This window comes from Hemitrygon akajei, chromosome 6, assembly GCF_048418815.1.
Source record: "Hemitrygon akajei chromosome 6, sHemAka1.3, whole genome shotgun sequence".
In the NCBI taxonomy this organism is placed as follows: domain Eukaryota; kingdom Metazoa; phylum Chordata; class Chondrichthyes; order Myliobatiformes; family Dasyatidae; genus Hemitrygon; species Hemitrygon akajei.
The window spans coordinates 34,079,392-34,099,284 of NC_133129.1; the positions used below are offsets into that span (position 1 = coordinate 34,079,392).

At 41.9% G+C, this 19,893-nt stretch overlaps 1 protein-coding gene across 13 annotated transcripts in view; it reads left to right on the forward strand.

The window, feature by feature from the left end:
- The window catches only part of LOC140728939 (teneurin-3), a 2,305,574-nt gene that overhangs the window by 1,430,472 nt on the left and 855,209 nt on the right, over positions 1-19,893 (forward strand). Inside the window, exon 1 of one of the 13 annotated variants that reach the window (XM_073048052.1) lies at positions 767-1,226. The exons of the other annotated variants lie outside the window; for them this stretch is intronic. The gene's annotated coding sequence lies outside the window, so the exon portion shown is untranslated. Of the gene's footprint in view, positions 1-766; positions 1,227-19,893 lie in introns of those variants that run through there. 13 annotated transcript variants of the gene reach the window in all.

Consider the following 19,893-nt stretch of genomic DNA (forward strand, 5'->3'; position numbering starts at 1 on the left):
TTCTATGTACTCGCAACCATGGCTTTTCAAAGAAAACAAACCCAGTAACGTCCATTGCCATTTTCATTTCTGGTGGCAGCCCATAAATAACACGATTGCTACCCAGTTCACAAGTTGGAACATAGTATCCGAACTTCTGTTCTATAAGTCGTCTACCTTTTTCCAACAATCTCCATATGCAAACAAGCAGAATAATCTGCAAATGTGTTTAATTCCTTAACACAGAGCTTCCCTGAAGGGGAATAAAGATTGTGCATTTAGTCGGGACAGGGTTATACACACATTCCACTGAACACTTACCTCCAAACATTAAACCGTTTGGGGTTGGTCGATGGAGGGGATAATATTTTTAATGTTGAAAGTGAAAAGTGTGAACAGATCCTAATCACGAGAACCTCAGCATAGCCACATAAAAGAACATTTCGTCCTCTAAGACAACCTCAAACATAACACTAATAGAAAACACAAGAGGTTTAGGAGACCTATGGCGGGTACTTAGAGCTGACACACAAGGGTTAACGAGAGCGCGGTGTAGTACAACCTTAAACTATCATGTCGTGTTGTTGGTGGTAGTAATTAGCTGCGTCCCATCGCATGGCAGTTTCGGAAAGCAAGTACCGAGGCATAATTCACCACCAGGTTTATTTATGGCTGACCCCTTAAATCACTGAATCGTTCATGCACTGATTGGACACGGCGAGGGAGGACGGGCGCTCAGCAGCCTCGCTAGACTGAGGGGTGTGTGTGTGTGGATCAGAAGCAAACGCCAGCAACACCGACAAAGCACAACCACTGCCGCCTACCTTCATCCCACAGCATCCCCCCTCCCACTGCCAACCCGCCAAAAGAAGGGAGTCCTCCTGGGAGACCCCCTCCCCCAACAGCGATCGGTTGCTCTGCCGGGTGGTGTGTGTGTGTGTGTGTGTGTGTGTGTGTGTGTGTGTGTGTGTGTGTGTGTGTGGGAGGAGAAAGCCCGCTCGCCCCAGCTACTGGGTCAGGTCCTGTGTGGCGGCGCGCTGGCATGTGTGCCTGTCAGTTAACTACACAAGGATCAGCAGTCGCTGCCTGCTCCATTCACACACTACACTGAGCTGTTCAAGCACAGCGCGGTTCTGGACCGCTCCCCCATCTCTCTTCCTCTCTCACTCTGCATTTGTTGAGGCTAACTGTGTGTGTGTGTGTGTGTGCACCCTTCACCTGCGTACCACAGACAAAAAAAACGACCGGTATGTATACGTTTTTGTTTAGTTTACATGTGTGTTCGAACATTCTTCAATGAAACTGTTGACAATTACTTCTGCGTACATTAGACTGAGCAGGATTTCTTTAACAATACAAGTCACCGTTTCGACAAGGCTGGAATAAGAAACAACGTTTTTTCTGTTGATGTTGGAAGTTGTGCTGCTTGAAACCATGTTGCGAACTGTTATTTTCCCCCCTCTTGTCTTGTGGCTCTCTGTGTGGGCTTACCCGAACACCGATTTAAAAAGTAGAGCTGAATAAAGCAGAGTTGTTGACAGTGAAGTGGGTGGAAGAATGAGGTAGCGCTTTAGATTGCAACCCCCCTCTCTCCCCTCCCTCGGCTTGAAGATGTTATTGAGTTTTATTTGTGTTGTTTCTCTGACCAGTTGTTTCCGGAAGTTGCGATTCATTCTCTCAGACACATGTTATACCACCTACCTGAACACTGTTCGTGATTCATTAACTTGCTTTCAGTCGAGCTGTGCAGAGCGCCTGTTCTCTGAAGAAAGCAATCGGCTTGTTTTGAATGGTGAATCGGGCCGTTTTCCCATTAGGTAGGGAGAGTGTGAGGTGTTTTGCGGGTGGTGGAGGTTGGAGGGACAAACAGAACGGCAGATATCAGTGTGATGCTTTTTGACTGTTTGCCCGTCTCCCGGAACTGGCCAGGAAGAGCTCTTCCAACTTTTGCCCACCGCTGCAGATAAAGAGTTGTGGCGTCCGTGCGGAGTCGAGGAATCTTTTCTTCACTCCGGCTTCCACTCTCCGGCAGAAGTTTGCAACGTGCCTTTGCAGTCTTCGAACTACTGGGCGCCTATCCCTCACGCGTCCCTCTGTACTTTGTGGGATCTCTGAGGAGACAAGGCCGGTTTGCAACCGAATCAGGACGTAGTCCAGACGTCCCAGAACTTTAGTCTTTCAGCATCGTCATATGCGGTGCATATCTCATAATCTTATCGCAGTCGGTTATTAACTTTTATGTGCGAGGGGAAAATATTGTTCATTCTAACTATGTCGGAGACACTGGACTTCACGTTCCCACCGTCCATCCTGCAGTTGTAATCAAGGCGAGGACTCCTCTCTTATTTTTTTAGTGCCTTAAAGATGGAGACACCGTTCCTTAAAGCTTCATTTTTATCCTTATGAACCGTCACACATTCCCCCCTTCCCGGGACCTTCCCTTAGGCAGTCAGTATCACCCCGACAGCAGTTGCCGTTTTTCTAACTCTCTTATTAAACCCTATTTCATTTGTATTTCCTAGACTTTCAAGCAGGCGGGATTTCTTCGACCTCAGTTTCTCCCGAATCATGCCGAACAGACTGTTAAATAAAAAAAACACTCGCAATGTAAATCCCTTATCATCCCAGCCCATATAAATAATATTATTAATTAGGCGAAACACCGGATCATAAGCAAGTAATTTGGTGTCGCGTGGAAAAAAAAATGAATGCAAGTAAACAAATCATGTTTATATTACGTGCCTGTGCATCTACGCATAAAAGCATATTGTCTTTCTCATGGTGCGGGAGCGGGTTTACGTTTTGCAACTCAGATTCTTGGAGCATAAAATAATATAGTAAAATAGATCAGTGAGATTTCCAGTCGTTTTTGGAGTTTGGGAAAGAAAAGCCGAAACCAGGTCGTTGCAAAGTTGCTTCAGGAGGATGAATGAAACTTTAGGACGTAGGTTTGGAACGAGGCGACGTTTATGTAAATGGTCCTCGTTGGCTCAACCAGTTCAGTGTTTGCGAAACAACAGGTAGTTTAACCTGTTTAACGGAGCTCGTTTACCACAGAAGCGGATCTGTTTCCGTTTTTGTAAGTGACAGAAGTTCATCGCAGCGAGAGAAAAAAAAAACAATTGCCCTTTCTGGTGAAACTCGCCCATGGTTATGAAGATCGTGGTAATGAATAACTTGTTCGAGGCAAGTTTAATTCTCTATCATAATTGACCCAATGCAGGATTTATTTCAGAAAACTTAAGATTTCATTAATCAGAAGGCACTTAAAGACGGGAGGAGCTTGAAATAATCGAGGCAAATCGAGCAGAGACTAAAAGAAATAAACAAAACAAAGACAGAATGGGGAAGAAAAACGATGAGATTGAATTTTCCCCCCATGTGTGTTATCCTAAAATGCCTTTCCATAGCTCAGCAGTACTGTGGAAACCCAGTCTGTCCCTATTCTGTATCCAATCCCTCTTTTATCTGGGGCTTTTGGTTGGGATAAGCTCCAAGAAAGGCAATGCATGGTATTAATTTAGGTGACTTTATTTTGGAAGTAGGGCAGAAGGTTGAGAATTACTTTATTGTAACTTTTTGGATATTTTCATTTCCTGAATTGAAATTGAGTCTGGAGTAATTGTGTTAATATAGGTGGCCTTCATAGCTTAAAAAGAGTGTGTTTTTCCTTTGTATGCTATCCAAATATTGACAGAAAAGAAGTTAAAATTTCTTATGTTGCATGAGATTTATGACTGTCAAATCTTTATTATTTTTTCCGAATTTAGAGCCTCCTGCAGTGATTTTCCACTGTAGTAAATGTTACCTGAGCTTCCATATTCAAAAGCAGTGTAAAATTGTACTCTCAGAATCAGAGTCAGATTTAATATCTCTGGCATATGTTGTGAAATTTGTTAACTTAGCAGCAGCAGTGCAATGCAATACATGATAATTTTTAAAAAATCTATCAATCACTGTATATATGAATATTAAATAGTTAAATTAAAATTAGTGGGAAAAAACAGAAATAATAAAAAAAAAGTGAAGTAGAGTTCATGGGTTAAATGTCCATTTCGAAATTGGATGGCAGAGTGGAAGAAGCTGCTCCTGAGTCGCTGAGTGTGTGCCTTCCGGCTTCTGTACCTCCTTCCCGTTGATAACGACGAGAAGAGGGCATGTCCCGGGTGATGGGGGTCCTAAATCAGTTTGTCACTGTCATGTCTTCAGATGGTTTGAAGATGATCGGAAGAGAGAAGTAAGCTTCATTCTGTGCCAGACTGCTCTGAAAATGTGAGGCACTTGTGAGTGGGGCATAAAGTGGAACGAAGTTGGCCTTGTTGCTATATTCAGGATAGATGTTAGATATTGTGAGATATCCACTGATACCGACCGTTAACAGTGTCATAAATCTGTAATAAATCGATTTTAGAGAAGTCGGCGGATGTAAGAATGCCAGAGTAAATAGTAAGTAAGGACGTTGCCTTTCAGTGAACTGGGGACACAGTTTGGGCCAGATTTCGATGGAACATGCTAACTTTCAGTGCTGCTGCTCTTTGTCACGCAAGACAGGGTACGCAGAGTTAAAATTTGGATATGCCATTGCAAAGTTGTAGGCGCAGCTAAAGAAGGTAAGTTAATCCCTCCTCAGAACTCTCAATATCTTCCAATTGTACATCAGGGTGGCAAGGTACCCTGCAGGGAAGGCAGGCAGGGGAGGGGAGCTTTTGTAAGTGATGTTGCTTGGTGTTGTGAAGCATTCAGCACCGATGCAGCATCTAGTTCGCACTCCTGATTTCTGAGTTACTAATTTCTGCTGGAGACTGGTATGCCAATGAGGTCTGAATTTACTGATCGTCTGGGGACTCTGGACTGTTGTGAGTAATGAGTCAAGATTGTATCGTGACTGAGGCACAGACAAAGCAGCTTGAGAGTAGGTTAGGTAAGGCCTTATGTTTGGCCCTAATTACCCTAGTGGCTGTGTTACTATCATTTATTTTTCAAGAGGCTCAGTAATACGCTAATACTGTGTGCATTAAAGTAAGGAAAGTATAAATTTCTCCTGCCTTGAAAAAGGCATTGAACCTGTAAACATCTTTGTCTTAAGTCTGCAAATGTAGCAGGGATTTCAGGTTTGCGTGTCACCAAAGAGTAACGAGTCTGAATTTGAGCATATGAACATCCATCGGGGTTTTTCAATAGATTTTGACCATTACAATACTGTGTATTTAAATGTTATATTAATAAGTACCACAGAAGTTGAAGGTCTCCAAACTTGACCCTTTTCCTGTGATGTTTTAGCTAATCTCAACTTGTATGGGGATGAAAGTGCTACATTTAGCCAGGCTGGTGGGAGGGTTGACAACATTGTGAGTGAGTGGGGGGTGGGAGTCAGTAGTGGAAACTCCTCAGAAATGTTGTTCCTGTTTGTGAGCCAATGAGTTGTCCTACTATTTGTGGGCATCAGGCTTTAGAAGGATTAAACCCTAACATAGCCGATTACACTCAAGCACAAGAAAACTGTGCTGATGGAATTCATAACCCCGGCATAAATGGCAGAGCTGAGGGTGAAGCGAAACTGAGACATTGGTATTTTTGGGTAAAATTTTGGAACATCGCTTCTCTGATTGACTATTAATTGATCCACATACAAAGGAACACTGCAGCTGTGGAATCTTTCTCCATTGCACAGAGAGCCAAGAGAATAGAGATTTCAATTAAAAGGGGAAAGGTTTACACATCATTACTCAGATAATATGCAGTACTATTGTGCACTGGCTTCTTAACTCTTAGAGTAATGAAATTTCTTTACATCTCACAGCACATGTAAATCTCTTTATATTTTATTATTGCAACAAGAAAATGAGTGCTGGTGTGGTATCAGGGGAAAACACTTGAAACAATTCATACCTTGTGTATTAGATTCGTCCAGAATGCAGAAGGACAAAGTTGTGAAAGAGGAAAATTTTTGCTCTGAGTACTTCTCCAAAATAAAAAAGTGATCACAGTTCATTTAGTGAACAATATAGTTATCTAACATTCTTTTGATTGATGATCCTTTTTATAAACAAGGCTGCTTATAACTTTCCTTTGCAGCCTGATGGATGTGGCCAAATTTTCTGTAATGGTTAGGGTGGGTTGGAAAAGGGATTAACTTACTAAGCGAACACCTAAATTGCTGATCGTAGTGACATGTGTTCAAATCACACTGTGGTTGTTGAGGAACTTAAATTTGAATCGTTAAATAAACCTAAAATAAAATACAACGTATGTAAATAAATAAGTGCCAATATAAGTAATGAGGGTTGAGCTGCTGCAGAATTATCAGCATACTTGAAAGGGGAAAAATGCAGTGCTGCAGAGAGTCAAACTGGCTGGACTGCACTTGTACCACCTCGATAGGAAGCATGGCCTCTTTTACTAATTTCTGTGATGTTATGTTAAATCAAAAAATTTTCCGAATGTTATGCATCTCGTGCTCTATTTTGCTCTCGTATCAATTTTAATTGTGAGTTTACATTTCATTATTGAGAGGCCATTAATGATTAGCTTATTTTTATTATTATGTTCCTGTAATTTTTACCAGAGCATTAATCTGATTCCCATCAATCACTCCTCCCTCGCTCCACCACTAATCCCTTCCCTCCACCAGCACCAACAGTATTCAGCTTTAATTCCATGCAATTTCATTCTATTTTTTTATATATAATGAAGACGAATGCTTTTGTGCATAGATTTGCTGTGGAGGACTGTGTTCATTGTGAATGCTGAGTGCCACACTTGTAATCAATTTAAAATGAGCTGCTCTGTTATTCGTCAGTCTCTATCCAAACTGGCGATATTAGGTTGTATTAACCTTGTAGGTGATTGATTGAGGCTCTTCTGCATGTCAGCGTACAGTTTGTTGGAGATGAGCAGGGGATGCTGAAGAGGATTTTGAATGATTGTAGCAACATGCCGTGTTTTTAGCTTGTTCTTGTACGTTTTACAGTTCACATTAAATAGGAGCTAGATCACGGAACCTTATGTGCAAGGTCCCTTGTTGAATCTTGAGTGGCTTCTTGGCGCAAGCTGATGGCCCTTGTAATTGCAGCTAATGTCAACAGAATGAACCCGCTTGCTGAAAGATAAGTAACAAGAATGGATGGAGCAAAGGGTTAGAATTGTGCCCTTTCAAGTCCAGGACCAGGATTCAAACTGAGATGATTGAAGCCACCGAACATTTCCCTCTATGAAAAACAACCTAAGTGAATTTAATCTGATCTGTTTCGTTCTTAAATCTGGTAGCAAACAAGGAAAAAAAAAATCACTCTCAAACCAGTCACTGATGTTCCCTCAGTCTCACTTAACATGCTTTTGATTTGATACTGATATAATCCAAGGTCCAGCGATTGGTTTCCCTGTTCCAGCCTCTGCTGTTCTGTTTCTATGTCCATCTTCTTGGTTCCCAATTATTCACACAGTTTTTTGACCAAGTTAAAGAAGTATCGATGTTAGACATTCATGTAGGTTACAAGGAATGCAAGTCTGAAAGCTGCATTGTAGGAGGCAGAGATGGCAAAGACATATTAGGTGCGTGACCATGTATTTGTGTAATATTGTGTGTGCCGGGATGTTTTGATGCTGAAATTAGTGCAAAGGTTTGACAATATGTTTCCAAATTAGAGAATTAATTTCTGTTTTCATGTCTTATTTTGTGCATCAAAATATGGAATTCCATTTGTTCCCTTGGTAGGTGTTCAAAGTTCGAAGTTAATTTATTATCTAAGTGTCACCCTGTACAACCTCAAGATTCATTTTCTTGTGGGAGTACTCAGCTATAGAATAGTAGGTTTAGCAGGATCAATGAAAAATCAATCGGAGTGCAGAAGACAACGAACTGTGCAAATGCAAGTATACATATATAGCAATAAGTAATGAGAACATGAGATAATGAGATAACGAGAAAGATCATTGGTTGTGGGAACATTTCAATGACGGGGCAAGTGAGTGTGGTTATCCCCTTCAAACCCTTCTTTGCTGTTTCAGAGCACTAATCAATCTTACCAGGAGTTAGATTAGAAATTTCAGTCTATAAATATTGTAAGTGCATTAAAAATTGGGGGGGGGGGTGGGGTGGGAGTGGAGGGCAGGTAGCATAATGGTTATCATAACTTTGTTACAGTGACCTAGGGTCAATTCCATCACTACCTGTAAAGAGTTTGTATGTGCTTTCTTTGACCATGTGGGTTTCCTCCAGGTGCTCCAGTTTCCCCCCACTTTCCAAAGACATAAGGAGTAGTAGGTTAATTGGCCACACGGGTGTAATTGTGTAGGTCCTGTTGGCGTGCCATATCTCTAAATTTAAAAAAAACATCTGTTATATTCACAGTAACATACATAAATGCTGGAGAAACTCAGCAGGTCAGGCAGTATCTGGAAATTAATAAATAATTGATGTTTCGGGCCAAGATCCTTTATCAGGACCCAAGCCAAAATGTCGACATTATTTATTTCCAGAGATGCTACCTGACCTGCTGAGTTCCTCCTGCATTTTGTGTGAGTTACTTTGTATTTACAACAGCTGCAGAATCACTTGTGTTTTTTTTAATTTTCTGTGTTTTGTGTAAAAGCAGTGACTGAAGTTAAGCATTAGGGCAGCTTTACTCTCTAAGACTGAGTTGTAGCATTCATTCAATCTGAGGATTAAACTGATTATCAAAACTCTTTTATTTAGCACCATAAGAATTCCATTCATTGTGGTGAATCACAGTTTGGTTATTTCCTAGAGACAAGGCATATCCTATTATCAGAACTGCACCTAAGTAGACACCATTATATTTCTTGAACCATATACCTTTGTGATGCACAGCTTAACTTTTTGGAGTGTATGTTTCCGATTGCACCAAATATACTTTAGCAAAATAGTCTTTGCTTTTTGCAATTGCTTACCTTTATTTGAAATCTTTTCCCCAGTGCATGTTTAAACATTTAATTCTTATAACCAATCATCAAAAAAGTGCAAACAGCCATCGGGCAGCAGTTAAAATGAAGGTGAACAGACTAGATGTCTCTATTTCTTTTGGAGCATTTTGCAGTATTTTGTTGGTCTGTATTTGGTCAGCTGCAGTGAATTAATTTTTATATCTGATTTAGCACTATTTTTAGCGAAATTTTCAGATTATTATTTCCACAGAAGGAAATAAAGCCTCTTTACAGTGCCTGCTGAAAATATATATCTTGGACTTAAAGCAAAGAAATCTGCAAAACAAAAATATGTTTTGGTGACTGGCTCGACCTTCAGTTTCTCTTGCACTTTGTCCACAGGAATTTTCAGCAGTTTGTGAGTGAACTGTAATATTCTTGCTCGCTATTTCGGACAGAGTAATTCTTGTGTGCGAAGGGTATGGAGTAATACTCTCAAAATCCTTTCTACCTCAGCAGTCCAATTAACTTTACAACGTGCTACCGTGATAACTAAAATTAATTAATTTCTAGTGTCTAGGTATTTACCTATGCAGTGTAATTATTTATAAGCCTCATTCACGTTGCTGTAATTTTACTCCCAAAAATGCCAGTAACAACGGATATCAGTGAAATCTCAGTGATTTTTGCCTGATGCTGGCAAATTCAGACTGACATTTTCTAATAATAGTTATAGTAACCTAAGCTTCTATTAGTTATTGTGACTTTTTTTCTTTGTCCCTGAGGATGAGATTTTATTCTATTGTCAATATTTTCTAAACTTTACCTTTTGTTAAGTGTTTTTGTGTCATGGCTGCAAGTAGAAAATGATTTGCTACTTGTGCACTCTTCTCAAGTAATTTGTTACTACCATGTTCTTTGTCACCTATCGTGATCAGCTGTTGTAATGGTTCAATGTCAGATTTTATCTGCAAGCTCTTGTGTGGAACTGTCTTGGGAAATTTTATTACATTTGATGTCGCTAATGTAAATTATTGTTGCAATTGTTCATTATCGGCAAGATGTTTTTGGAAGCTGCAAGTTGTGAAAAGTTGTAAAAAGGCACTAGAAAGCAGCATCCATCATGAAGTGCCCCCTCACCATCCACGCCATGCTCTCTTCTTGCTGCTGCCATTGGGCAGGAGCTACAGGAGCCTTAGGTCCCATACCATCTGGTTCAGGAATAGTTATTACACTTTGACTGTCAGGCTCCTGAACCTGAGTGGATGACTTCACTCACCTCAATGCTGAGGACTCACTGTCAAGTATTCTACAACTCATGTTCTTAATATTATTAATAATAATTCGTATTTGTACAGTTTGTCTTCTTTAGCACATTGGCTGTTCGTCCATCCTTGGGTGTAGGTTTTCATTGAATCTATTGTATTTCTTTGTATCTACTGTGAATGCCCGCAAATGAATCTCCGGGTAGTATATTGTGACATATACAGTATGTACTTCGATAATAAATTTTAAAAATATGAATGCAACGGGGGAGAACTTGTCCCTGGATCCCAGTTACATCTCTTCAGATTCAATGTTTTACACCTCCAAGCTTGTTGACTTCTGAAAAATGAAAATAGTTCTGTTGGTATCTTTCCTCTCACTATTTTCTCTATTGAGAGTATCGTTTCCCTCTGACGCCTTGTACTGGTTGTCTCCATTCATATGCAGTCCTGAAAATGGGATGGCAGTGGTTATTTCCTACATACGAAAAGGGGTGTGAACGCAGTGGGGTACATCAGAGCAAAGGCTTGACGAATCATCCAATGTTGGCAGATGTACATACAACAAAGGCTGGTGGAGGACGATAAAAATAAGCTACTCTGAACCAATTCCTTCCTCTTCTTGCATATATTAAAGCCAATTGTGATATGCTCACATTCTCCCTGAGTGAGATTCACAGGATAAACATTGACCAGCCAGAGACCAAATGTGCAAACTTGTCTGTCTGCACAAATGAGTTATTCACTGGATAAGCTTGGTGAACCTTTGTTCAATACAGGTTTCATTAATAAGTAGTTTTTCTTGTTCCTGGACACCTTTATGCCTCATAGTGATCCTCATAAGTCCTTCACTAATAGCCTGTCTCAAAGTAAAGATCTTTGAGTATTCTCTTAGTATTGTCATTGAAACCCAAGAAAATACCTTCCTACTTCATTAGCTAAAATGTATTGGCCTCTAGGGTTTTCCATGTTTGAACTAATCTGCCTACCATGATAAAGTTAGCTTTAAAAATAGAAAATCCATAGGCAGGATTTTGTTTTTACGAAGGGAAAGATCAAAATACCTTAATGATTTAATTCAGTGTCAGTTGTTCTGTTGGGTAGTTGGAATAAAAACAGGATTGCAGATTGGTGGGAATTTGCTTTGATTTGGTTGGCTACTGTTTGGGCTTTAGGTCATTTAGCTGAGAGATGTTAGTCTCAAAGTAAGATCAGGATTTCCTCTACAAAGGAATGTTAGTTTATCAAAAATGGGTTCTGATTTTAAACTGGGTAAAGGAACTGCTCGAATGTATAGATATCCAGACAGGATTGTATGAACCAATAGTGGCTTCCACGATCGTCGCTTTGGGTTTCTCCAGGACCATTCAGCAGCCAGTTTTATTACAAGCATCAACAAAGGAGCTAATTTGTGCAGTTGAGGTAAGAATTATACTCAAAACTCATATTTGACTGAGTTTGGCACTGAGGGTTTGTCCACAATCGGGCTAGGACTAATAATCTGTAAACATGAGTTCAGTTGCCACCGTAACAGCTGGGGAATTTAAATATAATTAATTAAATAATTCTGAACAGTAATGTTACAGCCAGCCACGATCACTACTATCGGTGTAAAATCTAATCAGGTTCTCTTCCACTCTGTGGCCACTTTATTAGGTACACCAGCTCATTAATGCAAATATCTAATCAGCCAATCACGTGACTGCAAGTCAGTGCTGAAGGCACAATCAAGAGGTTCAGTTGTTCAGATCAAACATTGGAATGGGAAAGGAAGGTGGTCTAAGTGACTTTGAATGTGGAATGATTTTTGGTGTCACGTGGAGTGGTTTGATTACAACAGAAACTGCTGACCTCCTGAGATTTTCATGGAAAACTGTCTCCGGAGCGGGGGTTCTGAATCTTTTATTAAAAATGCTATGGACTGCTCCCATTAACAGAGGGGTCTGTGGACCCCAGGTTGGGAAACCCGGCTCTAGAGTTTATAGAGAATGGTGCACAAAACTAAAGACATCCAGGGAGCAGCAGTTCTGTGGGTGTAAATGGCTTGTTGAGGAGAGGGGTCGGAGGAGAATGGCCAGACTGGTTCAAGCTGACAGGAAGGCGACACTAAATCAAGTAACTACATGTTGCAACAGTGGTGTTTAGAACAGCATCCCTGAACACAAGACACATTAAACCTTGAAGTGGATAGGCCACCGCAGCAGGTTGCAAACATGCACTCGGTGGCCATTTTATTAGGTACAAGAAATACCTAATAAAGTGGCCACTGAGTGCATGTCCCATATGTGACCATGGACCCACTGCTGCTGCTGTTTGCTCGAAATATATATTAAAAATATGCTTGAAATACAGTACTCATTTGATCAGATAGAGAAATATAATTAACATTTCATGTTCATCCGAACTGACCCACAAGAATGTGGTTGACTGTTGTGGTTTAGCTGGGAATGGGCAAGTGGGCTGTGCACATCCAGTGAATGACTACTTAATTAAGACAAAACTTTTATGAACAAAGCTGAGCAGAAACAGGATCCTTGGCCATCTCGCTACTCCACCATAACTAAGGGAAACTTCATCCTCTATAAAGGAGGGCGATTGAACCCACAGAGCAGTATCCTAGGTTTAGTCATTCTCAAAGCTTCACTATTTAATGTTATTTCACCAGGTCCACAATGCAGATGTGCACTGATGCGTACACAATGCTGTGTTGCTTCAATTATTCCACAGATAACGAAGCAATGCAGATGCAGTAAGAACTGGACTGAGCCAATAAGTGACAAGTAACATTCACACCCACACACACAACTGGCAATGACTATCTCCAGTCTGAGTCAATTTAACTTCTTACTTTTGACTGGACAAATTTCTGTGATGAGAGGGTGATCAACCATGAATGGCTAGAGAAGTTAGATTTGTATTGTCTGGAGTTCAGAAGAATAGTGGGCGATCTTATTGAAACATATATGGAAACATTTTGGGCCAAGACCTGAAGAAGGATCTCAGTTGAAACATCGACTGTTTATTCCTCTCTGTAGATGCTGGCTGACCTGCTGAGTTCTTCCAGCAGTCGGTGTGTTCTCGTCGTTTCACTTCAGTTTCTGGTCAGTGATAATCCTCAGGATTCTGAGTGTGGAGGTTCAGTGATGGTAATGCTACTGAATGTCAGGAGGTGAAAACTGCATTTCCTTTTGTTCAGTATCATCATTCCCTGGCACTTGTGTAGTGTGAATGTTACCTGTCTGTCCAGGCCTGGGAATGGTTCAGGATCGAAATAAAGTGCAGAAAGTTGTGGACTCAGTCAGCTCTGTCACGGGCTCTAGCCCCTCCCAGTATCCAGGACATCTTCAAGATGGGATGCCTGAAAAAACAGCATCCATCATTAAGGTCCCTGCACCTAGGTCATGCCCTGTTCTCGTTACTACCACCAGGAAGGAGATACTGAGCCTGTTGGCACACACAATGATTCAGGAACAGTTAGTTCCCCTCTGCCACCAGAGTTCTGAATGGATGTTGAACACATGAACACTACCTCACTACTTTTGTTTTCCTTTTGCACTATTTATTTAACTTAAAAAATATATACTTACTGTAATACTGTAATTAACTGTTTTTATTATTATGTATTGCAATGTACTGCTGCTGCATAACAACAAATTTCACGACATATGCCAGCGATATTGAACCTGACTCCGATTCTGATTCCATGTTCTGATGTAAACGGCTACAAAGCGCACAAGCACGAGAGAAATGCAATGAAAGAAGCTCCTTTTTCGTCTGTTCATCACTGAATCGTCTGTCATCAACATACTTGATGCTGCTGCTTGTCAGAAGCTTTACTGTGACGACTAGAGTTGGTGCTGAAACCACGCAGGGCGCTGCTTGGTGTCCTAGGGTCATCGCGACGTGTTCATGTTATGACCACCTGCACTGTGGACCAAGAGTTGGCTGCTGGATGAAACGACTCTGCAGAAGGCTCGACCGGCGGCTGGTTTGCCGCCTGTGTATCTGTGCATGGCGTGCATTTACTAAAAGCAACGCTGCCACGTATCATAGTGCAGGTCATGAAATAGCCCTGACATACTCTGCCTGGATCATTCTGAGGAACCTGCTCTACTCAGCAGGGCAGGTGTCAAGATGACTGGTGACTGACAGGATGCTGACAAACTGGCCCTCACGAACTGAGGAGCACGAGAAGAGCAAATTCCTTGCTGCTTTTCATACTCCCATTTATTCCTTCCACTACGCATTTATTTCATTCTGCCTAAGCAGCCGTCCTCCGCTCGATATTGCCCTTTCAAAGTACTTGCCTGCAGCTGAATTTGTGTGGGATCACATCCACTGATGCTCACCTTCTCCCTGCCTCCCCTTCACGCCCCAAAAGTAGAGAACGCCTGCTGTGCGTTCTTCTGCATTGCAGAGAGTGCCACTGCCTAGATCCTGAATCTGATCCTGTCACAGAGAGTGAACTTTCTGGGTGATGGTATGTTTTACTCAGTTAAAGAGTTGGTGGGGGAAGCAAGAGGGGCATCTACGATTAACTGCAGCCTTTGAATCACAAGGAAGTGTGTTTGGTACAGATTGGGTGATAGGTGGAAAGTTAGCCTCTATCTCAACACCACTGCCCCCCCCCCCCCCATGCCCTGGCAACCAACTTATCTCTTCAACCCAATTCCGTTGCCCATCATTTGCCCCTCACCTGGTTCCACCTGTCACATACAAGCCTAGTTTTGCCCCTCCCTCTCTCCTCTTTTCATGCTGGCTTTCTCCCCTCTGCACTCTCAGTCCTGGTGCAGGGTCTCGTCTTGACGAAAATGTCAACTATCCCTTTGCCCCCACAGATGCTGTTAACCTGCTGAGCTCTTCTAGCAGCTTTTCCTCCTGCAAATTCCACTGCCTGCAGTCTCAGATGGCACATGTGCAATGTGCTGCTCATGACCTCAGTATAATTTATTTATTTTTATTTGCAGTTTGTCTTCTTTTGAACATTGGCTGTCAGACTTGGCGTGTAGTTTTTCATTGATTCTGCTGGATTTCTCTCTCCTGCTCTGAATGCCTGTAGTATATGGTGATATATACATACTTTGATAATAAGTTTATTTTTGAACTTTGAATTGCAAAATACATTTAGCGGGGCCAGGGTAACTGCTGCTTTCCACCGTTAGTTTCACCTCACCGCAGAGTATTAACAGTCATTTGCACAAGAGCTTTTACAGGAGCATCATCGAGAGCATCCCGACCAGCTGCATCACCGTCTGTTACGGGAGTTGCAAGGTATCTGACTGCAAGTCCTGGCAAAAGATTGCGAGGACTGCTGAGAGGATCAGTGGGGTCTCCGTTCCACCCAGGAGCTCTGCTTATGCAGGGCCCTTAGTCTTGTCAATGATCCCTCCCTTCCCTCCAACAATCTCTTTGATCCCCCTACCATCAGGCAGGGGGTACCATAACATTAGGACAAGAACTGTTAGGATAGGAAACAGCTTCTTCCCTGAGGCTATAAGACTGCTGAACTCCCTGCCATCATGTATGAATCTCATTATACGGTCTCATCACGTATGAAGTTCCAGTAGCATTATACTGTTTACTTTTTAAGATTGGGTGATAGCATTATGCTTTTCACTTTTTACGTTTTATCTTGCATGCACCTTATTATTTGTTAATTATTTTGTGGTACTTTATCTGTTACGTGTGTGAGTTATATGTACTGTGTTGTGCACCTTGGTTGGGAGGAGAGTTGTTGCATTTGGTGGCATACTTGTGTTTTCTGTTGAGCGACAATAAACTGAACGGGAACTTGAACTCTGCTCACTATTGCAGTTTAGTGCAGATCCATGCACCACTGACGAGCATTGCGGACGACTGGAACCCAGATCAATGCAGGGTCTTTTTCTCCCCCCTGTAACAGACGTGGGCCGAAAGAACCCAACTGGCTTGAAAGGTGAAAGCCTTGGGTTCAAGAGTGAACCAAGTGGGAATTGTTTGGTTTGCAGCTCCAAAAGATGGAATTGCAGCAATCAAAACTTTTACGATGGATGAACAGGGGAAGAAGCAGAGCTAAAGAAATGGTTACTTTAAAATTAAGAAAATTGAAGACAAATGGCTACAACCTGTAAACAAGGCATTTAAACAATACCTGGGCTCTGTTAATTCATTTGTACTCAGTGACCTTTTTATTAACATATTGACGGATCGTTGGAGAAATACTGCACAAGAAGTAAAGAGACTCAGTGTGGTCCAGTTCAGAAACCTTTGACACTATGGTAATGTGAACTTACAGCTCTCGCAGTGCAGGCTAATGGGCCTAGCATTGCGCATTTTTACTCAAGCTCCTCTCACCGTTCTGGAGACTAGGATTGCCTGCTGGCTTGCTAACAGGTTTCCCAGGTCACCGGGCATTTGACTGTGCTTAGCCGTTAGTCACCACCTCCAGGCTGCTCCCATCCAAGCTGTCTGCAGTGGAACTCTTCTCTGATCTCCGTCTCTGAAGAATTGGGACCGACGTTACCTTTGCCTTTGATAACTCTTCCCATGCTCATGAACAACTGTGTGCAAAGCGCACCGCTATGCTCTCCACTGAATGAAACACAGTGAGAGATAGTCACTTACTGTGATCCAGAATGTGGCCATTCAGTCTTCATTGATCAGTCTCTCCCTCAGGCTCTTTGAACCTGAATCAAAACCACATGACTTTCAACTCCCCTTCTATCACTTACCTCCACTAGGGGAGAATTAACTCACCTGCATATCATTGGGATGTGGAAGGAACCAGAGCACTGCAGGAAAATGAGCATATTCTATCTCAACAGTACCGGAATTTACGATCGAGCCCAGCTTCCCGGAGTTGCAAGTGAGCTGGTCTAATTAGTGGAGCATCATATGGAACGTATCGGACTTGCTTGTTGTGATGTGCAATCAAGCAATGGTGTGGATATGCATGTAACATCCACTAAAATGAGCAAGGGTGTCTGGCTTGTGACAATACACATTCACAAGCTCCCCTCCGAGCTGCAGACTAGGTTAGACTGGTGATCCTCTTCATTATTATGAGGGAAAATCCTGAATTTCCTTTACGGTTGTACCTTCACCAGAAGGACTGCAGCGACTCATGAAGCCAGCTACCCGCCACCTTCTGAAGGGCAATGAGGGATTGAAAGTAACATAAGTGAACCTAAAATTAAATTAATATGATTTATACATAATCTATCTGGCAATATAAACAAAATGACACTAATGGGAGAGAGAGAGAGATACAGTGTAATCTGAGGTACTGTTCAAGTTTCTGGGTTGAATCAAGAAGCTGATGGCAGAGAAGAATACACTGTTGTTGATCCTTGAGGTGTGGGTCTTCAGGCTCCTGTAGCTTCTACAGCATCGAGAAGAGGGCATGGACTGGATGGCGGGGGCTCCTGATGATCGTGTGGTGAACTACATATACCTGTCTGGACACGCCCCCCTGCTGACTGCTCCTGTGGCTCCTCCCACAGACCCCTGTATAAAGGCGATTGGAGGCACTGCTCCTCCCTCAGTCTCCAGGATGTTGTGTGATGGTCTCTTGCTGCTGATAGTGCTCTCTTCCAGCTAATAAAAGCCTATCTCTCGCCTCACGTCTCCGAGAGTTATTGATGGTGCATCAGATCGATTTTGCCTTCCTGACACATTACCTCTTCTAGGTGGTGAAGAGAGCTGCACCATGGTAGAGTGACCCATGCACTCCACTTTCTGTAGCATCTTGCATTCCTGATATGGGGCCTCTATACCGGGTTCTGATGTAACCAGTCAAAATGGTTTCCACTCCACATTTGTTGACATTTGTCAGAAACTCTGATGGCATGCCAACCTAATGCACCCAATTCCTGAAAAATGTATTTTGAAAATGCCGCATGCTATCTTTTTTTTATGAAGGAGGATGTAGGAAGATTACTGGCTTGTTGTGATTTTATGCTGCCCCTGAAACCCAGTAGATGAGCCCTCAGAGAAGGTCATTTTGATTTAGGCCAATTTGATTGCTGAAAGGCAAGGGTAATTTTGTTGTTTGTGACATCCTGTCAGACCTTTAACAAAATTCTACCTTTTATAGGAGTTATGAGTGCTGCATCTGGATTAAATGATGATCAGTAAAGCCTCAATGCCAGACCTCTTCAATAGCTTAGTGGTGAATTACAGTCTGATGTGGACCTGAGACGTAGATAAGGCAGATTTCAGGCTAACTCATCTGTATTAAATTATCTGACACCGCAATTACAGTAGGAATCTTTATAACACAGGGTTAAATGTGTCTGCTCGTGATACTATCTGTTGAATATCATTGGCAAGTATGCTTGTGATGTTTGATGACAACTGGATCAGGCTCAGCTGTGAGTCTGGCCTCTAATGCATCCACAAAATCCTTCATCTTTCCATTGTCAACCTTGCCTTCAGCTGTCCAAGCCATAAGCTCTGGAATTCCTTCCCCAAAACACTCTGCTTCTCTGTATCCATTTGAGATGTTCCTTTACTTACCAGAAATGCGGCCCATCATAATGTCGCCATGTCTGGCATGGAGTCAGTCTTCTCTTGTCTGATAACACATCTGCAATCAACTTGTGATGTTCCACTGCACTAAGAGCATTGCAGTAATCTGTACCCCCGCTCGTTAATGCAAACGTGGTCAAGAAGTTCATTTGTTGTTCAGAACAGATATCAGAATGGGGAAGAAATGTGATCTAAGTAACTTTGACCGTGGAATGATTATTGTTACCAGACAGGGTGGTTGGAGTATTTCAGAAACTACTGATATCCTGGGATTTTCATGCACAACCGTCTCCAGCAGAGAAATTCCCAACCTTTTTATACCATGGAGCATCTCCGTTAACAGAGGCGTTGGTGGAACCCAGGTTGGGAACTCCTATTCTATTGTTTACAAGGAATTATGCAAAAAGCATAAAATATCCAGTGAGCAGCAGTTCAGTGGGCAAAAATACCATATTATTGAGAGAGGTCGTAGGGGGTTGGCCAGACTGTTGCAAGCTGACAGGAAGGTGACGGTAACTCAAGTAACCGTGTGTTACAACAGTGGTGTGCAGCAGAGCATCTCTGAATGTACAACACATCACACCTTGAAGTGAATGTGATACAGCAGCTGATATACACTCACCTAGTTACAGGAGGTACCTAATAAAGTGGCCACAGAGTGTAAAAATTCTGGCTGCAGAATAGACGATACATGTACTGTGGGAAAAGTATAGCTGGCGAGGGTCAGTGCGTATGTACATGTGTGATATTGGTCTTGGACGTGTATTGGAAATAACTCGCAGAAGCACATCACATTCAGATTGATTTTTGGTGATTCAAGTAAAGTAATTTAATTCTGAGGGGTTTAAACTGCACAAATGAATTCATGGTGCATTGCAGCTTTAACTAGAATTAAATTTAAACAAATTTCACATTGCAGGGAAATTGTTTACATGTATTTAGTCTGCTGCAGCTGTAACACGAGCAACAAAATTGATGGCTCATTAAAGCTGCACGGCCCCATAATTTTCTTTATTCACTTGTAAAGTACTTCCGAAAATAACCCATTCTTGAAAATATCAGCTTGCAATTCCAGTTAATTACTATCTAGTTCATTCACTGTGGATAATTTTAAAGTGAAGGAAAAAAAAAACAATTTCTGCAAAGGTTTGTGGTCTGCATCTAAACAGGAGTCACTGGGCAGCAGATTCACTTGAAGCAGTAGGACCTGATGCTACCTGTATTCCTTGGTGGCTGATGTTCCCAAGGAACATCAGCT